General features: G+C 50.0%; 1 protein-coding gene across 2 annotated transcripts in view; it reads left to right on the top strand.

Annotated features, from left to right (window-relative positions):
- Window positions 1-12,704, top strand: part of LOC139265243 (gamma-aminobutyric acid receptor subunit beta-4-like) — a 778,436-nt gene that overhangs the window by 459,252 nt on the left and 306,480 nt on the right. Inside the window, exon 1 of one of the 2 annotated variants that reach the window (XM_070882178.1) lies at window positions 437-454. The exons of the other annotated variant lie outside the window; for it this stretch is intronic. The gene's annotated coding sequence lies outside the window, so the exon portion shown is untranslated. Of the gene's footprint in view, window positions 1-436; window positions 455-12,704 lie in introns of those variants that run through there. 2 annotated transcript variants of the gene reach the window in all.

Here is a 12,704-nt window from a genome sequence, read left to right as displayed (position 1 = left end):
ACCAGACCTCAAGCCTCAGACCGGGGTTACCACAGCTCTCAGTAGCAGTCAAGGTCACCGTCGCCTTCAATTTCTACCCCAGCGGATCCTCCAGTGTGTAACAGGAGACATATCTAACATATCGCAGTTTGCCGTGCATTGCTGCATCCGCGAGGTCACAGAGGCTCTGTACAGAAGGAGAAGGACTACATCTCCTTTCCCATGACCAGAGAGAAGTAGCACGAGTGTACATGTAGGTTTGCCAGGATAGATGTTCTATAAATATATTAAGAGTAAGAGGGTAATTAAGGAAAGGGTCGGGCCTATTAGAGACTATGAGGGTAATCTTTGTGTGGAGGTGGAAGATGTTGGTAGGGTTCTCAACAAATACTTTGCATCTGTTTTCACAAAGGAAAGGGGCAATACAGATACTGCTATCGAGGAGGACTGTGATATTCTGGATGAACTAAATATAGTGACAGAGGAAGTATTAAGGTGTTTAGCAGCTTTGAGATAAGGCCCCAGGCCCAGATGAAATGCATCACAGACTATTGAGCGAAGTAAAAGGAAATAGCAGAGGCCTTGACCATCATTTTCCAGTCCTCTTTGGATCTGGGCATGGTGCCGGAGGATTGGAGGAATGTACCCTTGTTTAAGAAGGGAGAAAGGGATAGGCCGAGTAATTACAGGCCTGTCAACCTAATCTCAGTGGTGGGAAAATTATTGGAAAAAATCCTGAAAGACAGGATAAATCTGCATTTGGAAAGGCAAGGATTAATTAGGGACAGTCAGCATGGATTTGTTAAGGGAAGATCGTGTCTGACTAACCTGATTGAATTTTTTGAGGAGGTAACCAGGAGGGTCAATGAGGGTAGTGTATACGAGGTAGTATATATGGACTTTAGCAAGGCCTTTGCTAAGGTCCCACATGGTAGACTAGTCATGAAGGTTAAAGCCTATGGGATCCAGGACAAAGTGGCAAATTGGATCCAAAATTGGCTTGGAGGTAGGAAGCAAAGGGTAATGGTTGATGGATGTTTTTGTGACTGGAAGGATGTTTCCAGTGGGGTTCTGCAGGGCTCAGTACTGGGTCCCTTGCTTTTTGTGGTATACATCAATGATTTAGATTTGAATATAGGGAGTATGATTAAGAAGTTTGCAGACGACACTAAAATTGGCTGTGTGGTTGATAATGAAGAGGAAAGTCATGGGCTGCAGGAGGATATCAATCTACTGGTCAGGTGGGCAGAGCAGTGGCAAATGGAATTTAATTCAGAGAAGTGTGAGGTGATGCACTTTGGGAGGGTTAATAAGGAAAGGGTATACACATTAAGCAGTAGGCCACTTAATAGTGTAAGATGAACAAAGGGACCTTGGAGTGCTTGTCCACAGATCCCTGAAAGTAGCAGGCCAGGTGGATAAGGTGGTTAAGAAGGCATACGGAATGCTTGCCTTTATTGGCCGAGGCATAGAATATAAGAGCAGGGAGGTTATGCTTAAATTGTATAATACTTTGGTTAGGTCACAGCTGGAGTACTGCATGCAGTTCTGGTCGCGGTAGTATAGGAAGGTCCTGATTGCACTGGAGAGGGTGCAGAGGAGATTTACTAGGATGCTGCCTGGATTGGAGAATCTTATTTATGAGGATAGTTTGGTTAGGCTGGGTTTGGTCTCATTGGAACAGAGGAGGTTGAGAGGAGACCTTATTGAGGTGTACAAAATATTGAGGGGCCTGGACATAGTGGATAATAAGGGTCTATTTTCATTGGTGGAGGGGTCTATTATGAGGGGGCATAGTTTTAAGGTGGTGGGTGGAAGGTTTAGAGGGGATTTGAGAGGGGGCTTCTTTACTCAGAGGGTTGTGAGGATCTGTAACTCGCTGCCTGGAAGAGTGGTGGATACAGAAACCCTCACCACTTTTAAGAGATGGTTGGATGGGCACTTAAAGTGCAGTAACCTGCAGGGTTACGGACCTAGAGCTGGTAATTGGGATTAGACTGGATAACCTTTTGTTGGACGGTGCAGATATAATGGTAAGTACTACAGGGAATCAGATATGGCCAGGGTGATTTCCTGGACTAGTTTCGATCGCCTGGATGGGTCGGAGAGGAATTTTCCCAGATTTTTTTCTCCCTAAATTGAGCTCGGTTTTGATCTGGTTTTTGCCTCTCCCAGGAGATCACATGGCTCCGGTTGGGGTGGAGTGTAGAATGTTTTAGTATAAGGGGTGTCGGAGTTGTGTGAGGCGGACTGTTTGGGCTGGGTGCTCTTTGCCTTTCCGTCATTGTTCATAGGTTCATATGTAACCTTCAGGGCTCTGACCGAGGGCCATGTGGCTCTTTGTCGGCCGGCGCGGACACGCTGTAAATTTCTATGTTTCTATAACGGGCTTCCCCACGATGCATGGCGCCATTGACTGCACCCACATCGCTTTGCGGACACACCATCACAATCCTGAGATCTTCCACAAAGGTTGCTGCTCACTGTGCAGTTGGTGTGCGACCACACACAGCGAATCCTCACCGTCAGTGCCCGCTATCCTGGCAGTAACCACAATGCCTTCATCCTGTGCCAGCCAGGTGTGCCAGCTCTGTTCCAGCCACCACATCAAGCTCGAGGGTGGCTGCTGGGAGACAAGGGCTATCCACTTTCCACCGGGCTCATGATCCCTCCGTAATCCCCCAACACTCCTGCCCCGCACTTATACAATGAGAGCCATGCTGCCACCAGCAGCATCATTGAGCAGACCATTGGAGTGCTGAAGCAATGGTTCTGCTGCCTGAACGTTAGGGAGGAGTCCTGCAGTACTTGGCTGAGTGGGTGACCCTATTTATTGTCGTCTGCTGCATGCTGCACAACCTGGTCATCATGAGGGAACAGCCATTGTCATGAGGCAAAGCTGCACCACCTCAGGAGGAGGAGACGGAGGACGATGAGGAGGAGGACGAGGATGAGGAGGAGGAGGGACAGGAGCAGGAACAACATCGAGCGAGGAGGCAGCCCCTCAATTGGTCGTGTGGAGGGCCGGCCTGTGACCGCCAGCAGACGTTGGTTCCAGTGAATTCAAGGCCACTCCACGGTTGCTCAGCATGGCCCCTTCACTCCATCAGTTTCTCATTCCCTATCACAGCACAAAGCTGTCGTGAGACTCAGCATCAATCTGACACATTGCATTAAGAAATGTATCCAAATTCAGTAACCACATATATCCAACAATATTAACTAATCACCCTTGTGCAAACCCTTACTACATCGTCTTACACTGCCTTTACTAATCTACTGCTCCTCCGCAGTGTGTCCCCTGTGGCTGCAGCAGGGCTGGTGGGAGTCTGCTGAGTGTCAGGGCCAGAGACTACAGATGGCCTTGCAGAACGCCCTCGACCAGCTCTGGGCCTGGAAGGCCCGGCTGAGGACTGCACCACCTCAGGCTGGGAGGCGGCAGTCTGGGCTGGCTGGGTGACAGGCAGCGACAGGTGCAATGGCGGATTGGCAGTGGTGGGCCCAGGAGTGCTGCCATCCTGAGAGAGGACAGCAGGTTCCTGCCCCACGACCCACTGCCAATCCCCCGGGGCAGCCCCTCAGCATCCCCACCGACCTGCTGGACCACAGATTGGTGGCCTGCTGCGACACTGTGAGATCCCTGAACTCTGTGGCAGAACCAAACCGTTCACAAATCTGACAACTTATTTGACCTTGGCTTTGGCAGAAAACATCGAAGAGCAAGTTATTATTTAAATGGAGAAATATTGCAAAATGCCGCAGTACAGTGGGACCTGGGGGTACTTGTGCATGAAACACAAAAGGATAGTATGTAGGTACAGCAAGTAATCAGGAAGGCAAATGGTATGTTGGCCTTTATTGCAAGGGGGATAGAGTATAAAAGCAGAGAAGTCTTGCTACAATTGTACAGGGTATTGGTGAGGCTACACCTGGAGTACTGCGTACAGTTTTGGTCTCTGTATTTAAGGAAGGATATACTTGCTTTGGAGGCAGTTCAGAGAAGGTTCACTTGGTTGATTCCAGAGATGAGGGGGTTGACTTATGAGGAAAGGTTGAGTAGGTTGGGCCTCTACTCATTGGAATTCAGAAGAATGAGAGGTGATCTTATCAAAATGTATCAGATTATGAGGGGGCTTGACAAGGTGATGCAGAGAGGATGTTTCCACTGATGGGGGAGACTGAACCAGAGGGCATGATCTTAGAATAAGGGGCCGCCCATTTAAAACAGATGAGGAGAAATTTCTTCTCTGAGGGTTGTAAATCTGTGGAATTCGCTGCCTCAGAGAGCTGTGGAAGTTGGGTCATTGAATAAATTTGAGACAGAAATAGACAGTTTCTTAAACGATAAGGGGATAAGGGGTTATGGGGAGTGGGCGGGGAAGTGGAGATGAGTCCATGATTAGATCAGCCATGATCGTATTAAATGGCGGAGCAGGCTCAAGGGACCGTATGGCCTACTCCTGCTCCTATTTCTTATGTTCTTATGAAATGAGCTTCTGACCACATATCCGCTCCATCACTAACCTCTCTGCCTCTCTACCTCTCTTGCCTCCTTTTAAGACACACTTTGAAACCTACAACTTTGACCAAGCTTTTGGGACAGTTTAGTGGGTTAATGTCAAGAAAGATTTGCTCTTTGTCTAACCCCGTGCTGTACCTGCCCTGGGAGTGTTTGATGGGACAGTGTAGAGGGAGCTTTACTCTGTATCTAACCACCTGTACCTGCCCTGGGAGTGTTTGATGGGACAGTGTAGAGGGAGCTTTACTCTGTATCTAACCACCTGTACCTGCCCTGGGAGTGTTTGATGGGACAGTGTAGAGGGAGCTTTACTCTGTATCTAACCCGTGCTGTACCTGCCCTGGGAGTGTTTGATGGGACAGTGTAGAGGGAGCTTTACTCTGTATCTAATCCGTGCTGTACCTGCCCTGGGAGTGTTTGACAGGAATGAAGATGATCTCCCAGCACAAAAATCCTTCACCTTTGATAAGTAAAAAATCCTCAAAAAATACCTGCTTCTTTTACTGAAGATGGAGGGAAGTAAAGTTGGAGCGGGGGAGGTGTGCCTGCAGGGTAAAGTTTTGCTGCTGGGCTTTCAGCCTGAACGTATTGTGTAGTATTTTTAGCGCTGGTGTGTTTAATATAGGAAAAGCCAGATATGTCAGCAGCTGGTTCCTCGGTCTCTGGGCCGGCTAGCTTGGAGCGGCTCTGTTATTGAGGGCCAGCAGGCCCTACCAAGCAGCCTGGCATTGAACGGGAGCCCTCCAGGACCCATGTGTGGACAATCAGTGTTGGTTCCTGATCTGCATCCTTGTATTTCACAGAGATTTCCTGATATTTAGCTGTGACTTGACAACATTTTCCTGGCATTGCTGTACATGGGAGCTTAGTAACAGTGAGTGAAATCACCTTGAAGCTGCTGCATTGTTGAAACAACCCATCTGGTTCACGACTGTCCTTCGGAGAGGGAAAGCTGCCGTACTTACCCGGCCTGGCCTGTCTGTAACTCCAGCCCCACAGCAACGTGCTCGACTCTTAGAAACATAGAAACATAGAAAATAGGTGCAGGAGTAGGCCGTTCAGCCCTTCTAGCCTGCACCGCCATTCAATGAGTTCATGGCTGAACATGCAACTTCAGTACCCCATCAGTAATTAGTAATCACCACCTTCTCGGGGCAACTAGCGATGGGCAATAAATAAACGATGTAACTATTTTACTGCACGTTTTTTACAGACAGATGTCTGTCCAGCCCCCCACCACACACACACACCCGCACCCCCTGTCAAGCTCCACCCGCTCCTGGCCGAATCATTCCATGAACGTGGTGCCGAAAAGTAGGACCTCAGGCCTCGACTCTAGCCCCCCTCGGCTGGCGTGGGTCCAATGGCATTACATAGAAACATAGAAACATAGAAAATAGGTGCAGGAGTAGGCCATTCAGCCCTTCGAGCCTGCACCACCATTCAATATAATCGTGGCTGATCATTCCCTCAGTACCCCTTTCCTGCTTTCTCTCCAGACCCCTTGATCCCTTTAGCCGTAAGGGCCATATCTAACTCCCTCTTGAATATATCCAATGAACTGGCATCAACAACTCTCTGCGGCAGGGAATTCCACAGGTTAACAACTCTCTGAGTAAAGAAGTTTCTCCTCATCTCAGTCCTAAATGGCCTATTCCTTATCCTAAGATTGTGTCCCCTGGTTTTGGACTTCCCCAACATCGGAAACATTCTTCCCGCATCTAACCTGTCCAGTCCCGTCAGAATCGTATATGTTTCTATGAGATCCCCTCTCATCCTTCTAAACTCCAATGTAAAAAGGCCCAGTTGATCCAGTCTCTCCTCATATGTCAGTCCTGCCATCCCGGGAATCAGTCTGGTGAACCTTCAATGCACTCCCTCAATAGCAAGAACATCCTTCCTCAGATTAGGAGACCAAAACGGAACACAATATTCCAAGTGAGGCCTCACCAAGGCCCTGTACAATTGCAATAAGACCTCCCTGCTCCTATACTCAAATCTCCTAGCTATGAAGGCCAACATACAATTTGCCTTCTTCAACACCTGCTGTACCTGCATGCCAACTTTCAATGACTGATGAACCATGACACCCAGGTCTCGTTGCACCTCCCCTTTTCCTAATCTGACATAATTCAGATAATATTCTGCCTTCATGTTTTTGCCCCCAAAGTGGATAAACTCACATTTATCCACATTATACTGCATCTGCCATGCATTTGCCCACTCACCTAACCTGTCCAAGTCACCTTGCAGCCTCTTAGCATCCTCCTCACAGCTCACACCGCCACCCAGCTTAGTGTCATCTGCAAACTTGGAGATATTACACTCTATTCCTTCATCTAAATCATTAATGTATATTGTAAAGAGCTGGGGTCACAGCACTGAGCCCTGCAGCACCCCACTAGTCACTGCCTGCCATTCTGAAAAGGACCCGTTTATCCTGACTCTCTGCTTCCTGTCTGTCAACCAGTTCTCTATCCACGTCAGTACATTACCCCCAGTACCATGTGCTTTGATTTTGCACACTAATCTCTTGTGCGGGACCTTGTCAAAAGCCTTTTGAAAGTCCAAATACACCACATCCACTGGTTCTCCCCTGTCCACTCGACTAGTTACATCCTCAAAAAATTCCAGAAGATTTGTCAAGCAGGATTTCCCTTTCATTGGCGGGGCGGGAGGGCGCCAAGAGCGACCGGTATGGGCCCGATAGGGTGGGGGGAGAGAGAGAGATACTAGAGGGGGAGAGAGAGAGAGGCTGGTGTTATGCATGTGATAACTCGATAGACTGAATACTGTAAACTAACACAGGTACAAACCTGGCTGTGCTTTATTAGGGCCCAAAGTGATTACATTACATGATGGCTGGCCTTTTATACTTGGGCTGCACACACGTGTGTACAGCCCAATGACCTCCGACAGTGGCGCCACCTGGTGACTGGTAACCCCAAGCATACATACGTGGCAGCTGGGGGTGGGGGTGAGAGAGAGGTTGCGGGGAGGGAGAGAGACTGGGGGGGGAGAGAGAGGCTGGGTGGGAAAGAGAGGCTGGATGGGGGGAGCGAGAGAGGCTGGGGAGAGAGAGGCTGGGGTGAGAGACTGAGGGGGAGAAGAATGCTGGGGGAGGGGAGAGAAAGAGGCTGGCGGGGAGAGACTTTGGGGGAGAGAGTGGCTGGGGAGAGAGAGAGAGGCTGAGGGGAGAGGCTGGTGGGGAGAGACTGGAGGAGAGGCTGGGGGCGAGAGAGAGGATGGGGGAGGGGCTGGTTGGGCGAGACTGTGGGAGAGACTGGGGGAGAGAGAGAGAGAGAGAGAGGATGGGGGGGGGAGGGGGTCGGAGGGGAGAGAGGGGACTCAGGAAAGACGGATTACGTTATTCCACCCCCCTCCAAGGGATATCGTTGGAGTGGATGATATCCAGAAGTCACGACACTGTCACTATTCACTTCATACCCAATAAACCTGTTTATCCGCACACAATGCCCCGTCTATGGTCGGGGGGTGGGGAGCGGGGGTGGGGGGTGGTGGGGGTGGAGGATGTACTTGGACTGGGGTATGCACCATGGCTGGCCCTTGCAGTCCTCTGGGGAGCTCTGTCCTCTGTCACTTCAGGAAGTCAAAGTGGATCGAGTTACAATTTGTAAAGTCAGTGAGACCTTGGGATGGGTGGTTCCAGTGACACATTCCTGTGAAACTTCAGGGTGTGGCTTATATTCCATGGGGACCAATCATAGAAAGGGTGGAGCAGGTTGGCCAGTTTGGCAGAACAAATAAACGTGTCCATAAATAAATAAACCAGCGACACACTTATCCTGAGAAATAAGAACATAAGAATTAGGAGTAGGAGTATGCTATAAGGTCCCTCGAACGAGGATGCTTCCACACGAGTTCACAGATATTTCAATGCAAGACCCGATGTTCCAGTCCTGAACTCCAGTTGAAGGGTGGAAGATGCCTGTATATGGATTTTTTTAATGTGTGCTGACCGTTACACATCAGCCACCACACAGGCTTGACAGAGCTAGGTCTTGGTCCAGTGGCAAGGGTTAACCAGGACGACTGGAGACCTGCTCTGCTGCACGGACCTAGTGCGCACACATATCGCAGGGTGGGCTGGCCCATACTGCCCCTGGGCCCACGGCTCTTCTGGGCCCCGTACCCTCATTTGCCACACCTCCGCCACGATCTCTCGCTGCATCTCCGCCGCGACCTTCCCGTTCCTCTGCTTTACCAGGGCCCTGCTGATGCTCCTGCCCACGCTCCAAACAGCAACCACAGAACCATCAAAGACACACTCTATAGATCATCATCAGCATCATAGGCAGTCCCTTGGAATCGAGGAAGATTTGCTTCCACTCTTAAAATGAGTCCTTAGGTGGCTGAACAGTCCAATACGAGAACCACAGTCCCTGTCACAGGTGGGACAGATAGTCGTTGAGGGAAGGGGTGGGTGGGACTGGTTTGCCGGATGCTCCTTCCGCTGCCTGCGCTTGATTTCTGCATGCTTTCAGCACCTCCTCCACTTCGGGCGGTCTTTGGCCAGGGACTCCCAGGTGTCAGTGGAGATGTTGCACTTTGTCACGGAGGCTTTGAGGATGTCCTTGCAATGTTTCCTCTGCCCACCTGGGGCTCGTTTGCCACGAAGGAGTTCCGAGTAGAGCGCTTGCTTTGGGAGTCTCGTGTCTGGCATGCGGACAATGTGGCCTGCCCAGCGGAGCTGATCAAATGTGGTCAGTGCTTCAATGCTGGGGATGTTGTCCTGGTCGAGGACGCTAATGTTGGTGTGTCTGTCCTCCCAGGGGATTTGCAGGATCTTGCGGAGGCAGTGCTGGTGGTATTTCTCCAGCGACTTGAGGTATGTACTGTATGTGGTCCATATCTCTGAGCCATACAGGAGGGCGGGTATCACTACAGCCCTGTAGACCATGAGCTTGGTGGCAGATTTGAGGGCCTGGTCTTCAAACACACTTTTCCTCAGGTGGCCGAAGGCTGCATTGAAGCACTAGAGACGGTGAATCTCGTCGTCGATGTCTGCCTTTGTTGATAAGAGGCTCCCGAGGTATGGGAAATGGTCCACGTTGTCCAGGGCCGCGCTATTGATCTTGATGACTGGGGGGCAGTGCTGTGCGGTGAGGACAAGCTGGTGGAGGACCTTTGTCTTACGAATGTTAAGCATAAGGCCCATGCTTTCGTATACCTCGGTGAATAAATTGACTATATCCTGGATCAGATCAGATCATTACTGACACACATTATGGGCTAGATTTTCCATTATTGTTGCATGCATAACACCCACTTAACATCCATTTTAACGCTGAAATGACATAGAACGCCCAGATATTCCCAATTTGCCACAAAATGGAAAGTAACGGCAATTTCTCGGTTACTTATCGGCGAGTGTTACTTTCCACATGTGCGTAACGGCGGTAAAAAATAATACCGCCAGGCTACTTTTTTTGGGCAGAAAGATCAGAATAGGTGAAACCAATGCACATAATATCGTCCAGCATTACTTACGGCACATAATTAACGCCGAAATTTAATAATACTGCCCGCCCACTGTTTTTTTTCATAAAGAACACATTTGCCGAAACTAACGCCCAGAAATTCACCCATCCTTACTTTCAGCACCTCGCACACATCTCGCCAACAATATCGCTCACCGAAAAAACCGCTGTGAAAAAGTGAAACTGAGCGGAACTACTCACAGCGGTATGGACACCATGTTCTAAATCGCAGGTCGCTTCATTTAAAAGGCTGCTCTGCTTCAATCTCGGGGGAGTTTGGATGTACTCTGGAGGTCTTTTAAGGTGATGTGAACATCTGAACAACCATCTTTCCATACTGTGGATGATTATAATTTACTTTAGGTGTCTTAGTGGGGACATTTATTGCTTGTGAACAATTGGTGTAATACTGATAGCTTTTGGAATGGGGCCAGCCATTTCGCAGCCTGTCTTGATGACAATGCAGATGCTGCAGAGTACAGATGGCAGAAGGTACATTCGACAGCATTATATGCTCAATGTAAGACGTTCCAGACTGCTGAGGAGGACGAGACGTTACACCCCACGCACTTACAGGGAGAAGCCGTCTTACCTGAACTTGTTCGATAACACGTGCCTTCGGAGACTGAGCTTCCACAAAGAGGTTATCAGTGAGATATGCCAGCTCATCAGGGGAGATCTGCAGCCTGCCAGCATCATCAGGACCGCACTCTCCACTGAGGTCAAAGTCACCGCGGCACTGTCGTTCCATGCATCTGGTTCCTTTCAAGCCTCTGCTGGCGACATTTGCGATATATCTCAACATGCCACACATTGCTGCATTAGACAGGGAACCCCTTTACGCTCACAGGATGGACTTTATCAGCTTCCCTATGACCAGGGAGGCATAGATTGAGAGGTCTTTAGGATTCTACAAAATTGCTAACTTCCCCAAGGTGCAGAGAGCAATAGGCTGTATGCACATCGCCATGCGAGCACCTTCTCAGGATGCAGAGGTTTTTCAGAACCGAAAAGGATTTCACTCCCTGAAGGTGCAACTCGTTGTCGACCACAACCAGATAATTATGGCAGTGAATGCCAAATTTCCGGACAGCATCCATGATGCTCATATCCTGCGTGAGAGCGCTGTCTCTGACATGTTTACCAGTCAGCCACTAGGTCAATGCTGGATGCTTAGTGATAACCGATATGGACTAGCCACCTGGCTGATAACACCCCCCCCCGCCCGTCCCCCCGCGTGAGACCCACACCGAGGTCGAGAAGCGATACAATGAGAGCCACAGAACCACACGCAATGTGGTCCAGAAAGCCATTGGTGTGCTTAAGCAGCACTTTAGATACCTGGAGCACGCAGGAGGGGAGTTACAATACCACCCTGAGCAGGTAGCTCAATTCGTGGTGCTGTGCTCCATGCTGCACAACCTGGCTGTCAGGAGGGGACAAGAATTGCCAGAAGGGACTGATGGTCCACCTCAGGAGAGAGAGGAAGAGGAGGATGAGGGGCTGGACGCTGACCTAGGGCCAGACAATCAGCCTGACTATGCAACCATGCCCACTTCTCCCTCCAGACCGCAGGAAAGGACCCATGATGGCTACATAGCTGCAAGACTCTTACATCAGGAGCTCATAAATGAGCGCTTTGAAAGAACGTTGGTGTTATTGATAAAGCTGATACACTGCTGCGTATGCAGCTCAAACATCAATGGTGGGCATCACTTTGGTGCCAGTTAAAGTTTAAGTTGATTCAAGTTAAGTTTAATTATACCCTTTCATGTAACGGTCCAGCTGTCTGAGACAATGCACAACAAGGTTATGTTCAATAAAAAACATTTAATCTGAACATTTGTCTGAAATCATAAGTATAACTGTCAAAAACACCCCACCCCACCCCACAACACATTTATAGCATTTACATCTATTAAATGGTCAACATTTCCAGCAACACAGAACACAAATACAAACCAACAAGGTGGCCCTCTCCCCCCGTACCCCAGACCTTACAACAAATTGCATACACCCAGATGGAGATATAACACAGCCATCACCTGCGGACATGCACCTCACTTTCCTTCCCCCCGCCCCTTCTCCCCACCTCTACCCCTTCCCCTCCTCACTCCAAATCGCCTGGCCAAGGAGCTCCTCAGGCACAGCGTCATTTGGGGGGGATGAAGGCAGAGCCAGTGGTTGCACAGATAAGGGAGAGGACGGTCCCGAGGTGGGAACCTTCTCCGAGCCAGAAGCAAAATGTTCCTCCTGGCTCGCATGTGTCATTGGCAATGGGGGTGCAGCACCTTGGGGTGCAGTGCCGCGCTCCAGGGCCACTGGGAGGCCTTTGCTACCAGTGTTCCTGGCTATCACCTCCAGGGCCTCCGCCATCCGCGGCACGTACTCCGTCATGGTGCCAGACATGCTGGCCAGCTGGTGGGATATGTCCCCCATCGTTTGGAGGATCTGCTGACCTATTTCAACACTCCTCCTGGACAAGTGTACCATGTCGCCGGTCAGACCTGCTGCTCGTGGAGCAGACCTGCTGCGTCTAGAAAACCTCCGTGGGGTTGGCGCCATCCCAGGGACAAATGGGGTGCCCTGTGGTGAGGTGCTTGGGCCCGGTACCTCCAGAGTGGAGGTGGGAATGGCCACAGGAACACTAGATGGCCTTGGGGTCGAATGCGTTATGGAGCCTGGCGATGCAGGCTCCTCCAATC

Source organism: Pristiophorus japonicus, chromosome 6 (assembly GCF_044704955.1).
Source record: "Pristiophorus japonicus isolate sPriJap1 chromosome 6, sPriJap1.hap1, whole genome shotgun sequence".
Classification (NCBI taxonomy): Eukaryota; Metazoa; Chordata; class Chondrichthyes; family Pristiophoridae; genus Pristiophorus; species Pristiophorus japonicus.
Note: the sequence above shows the minus strand (reverse complement) of the source record. Positions and strands in the feature narration are given on the sequence as shown.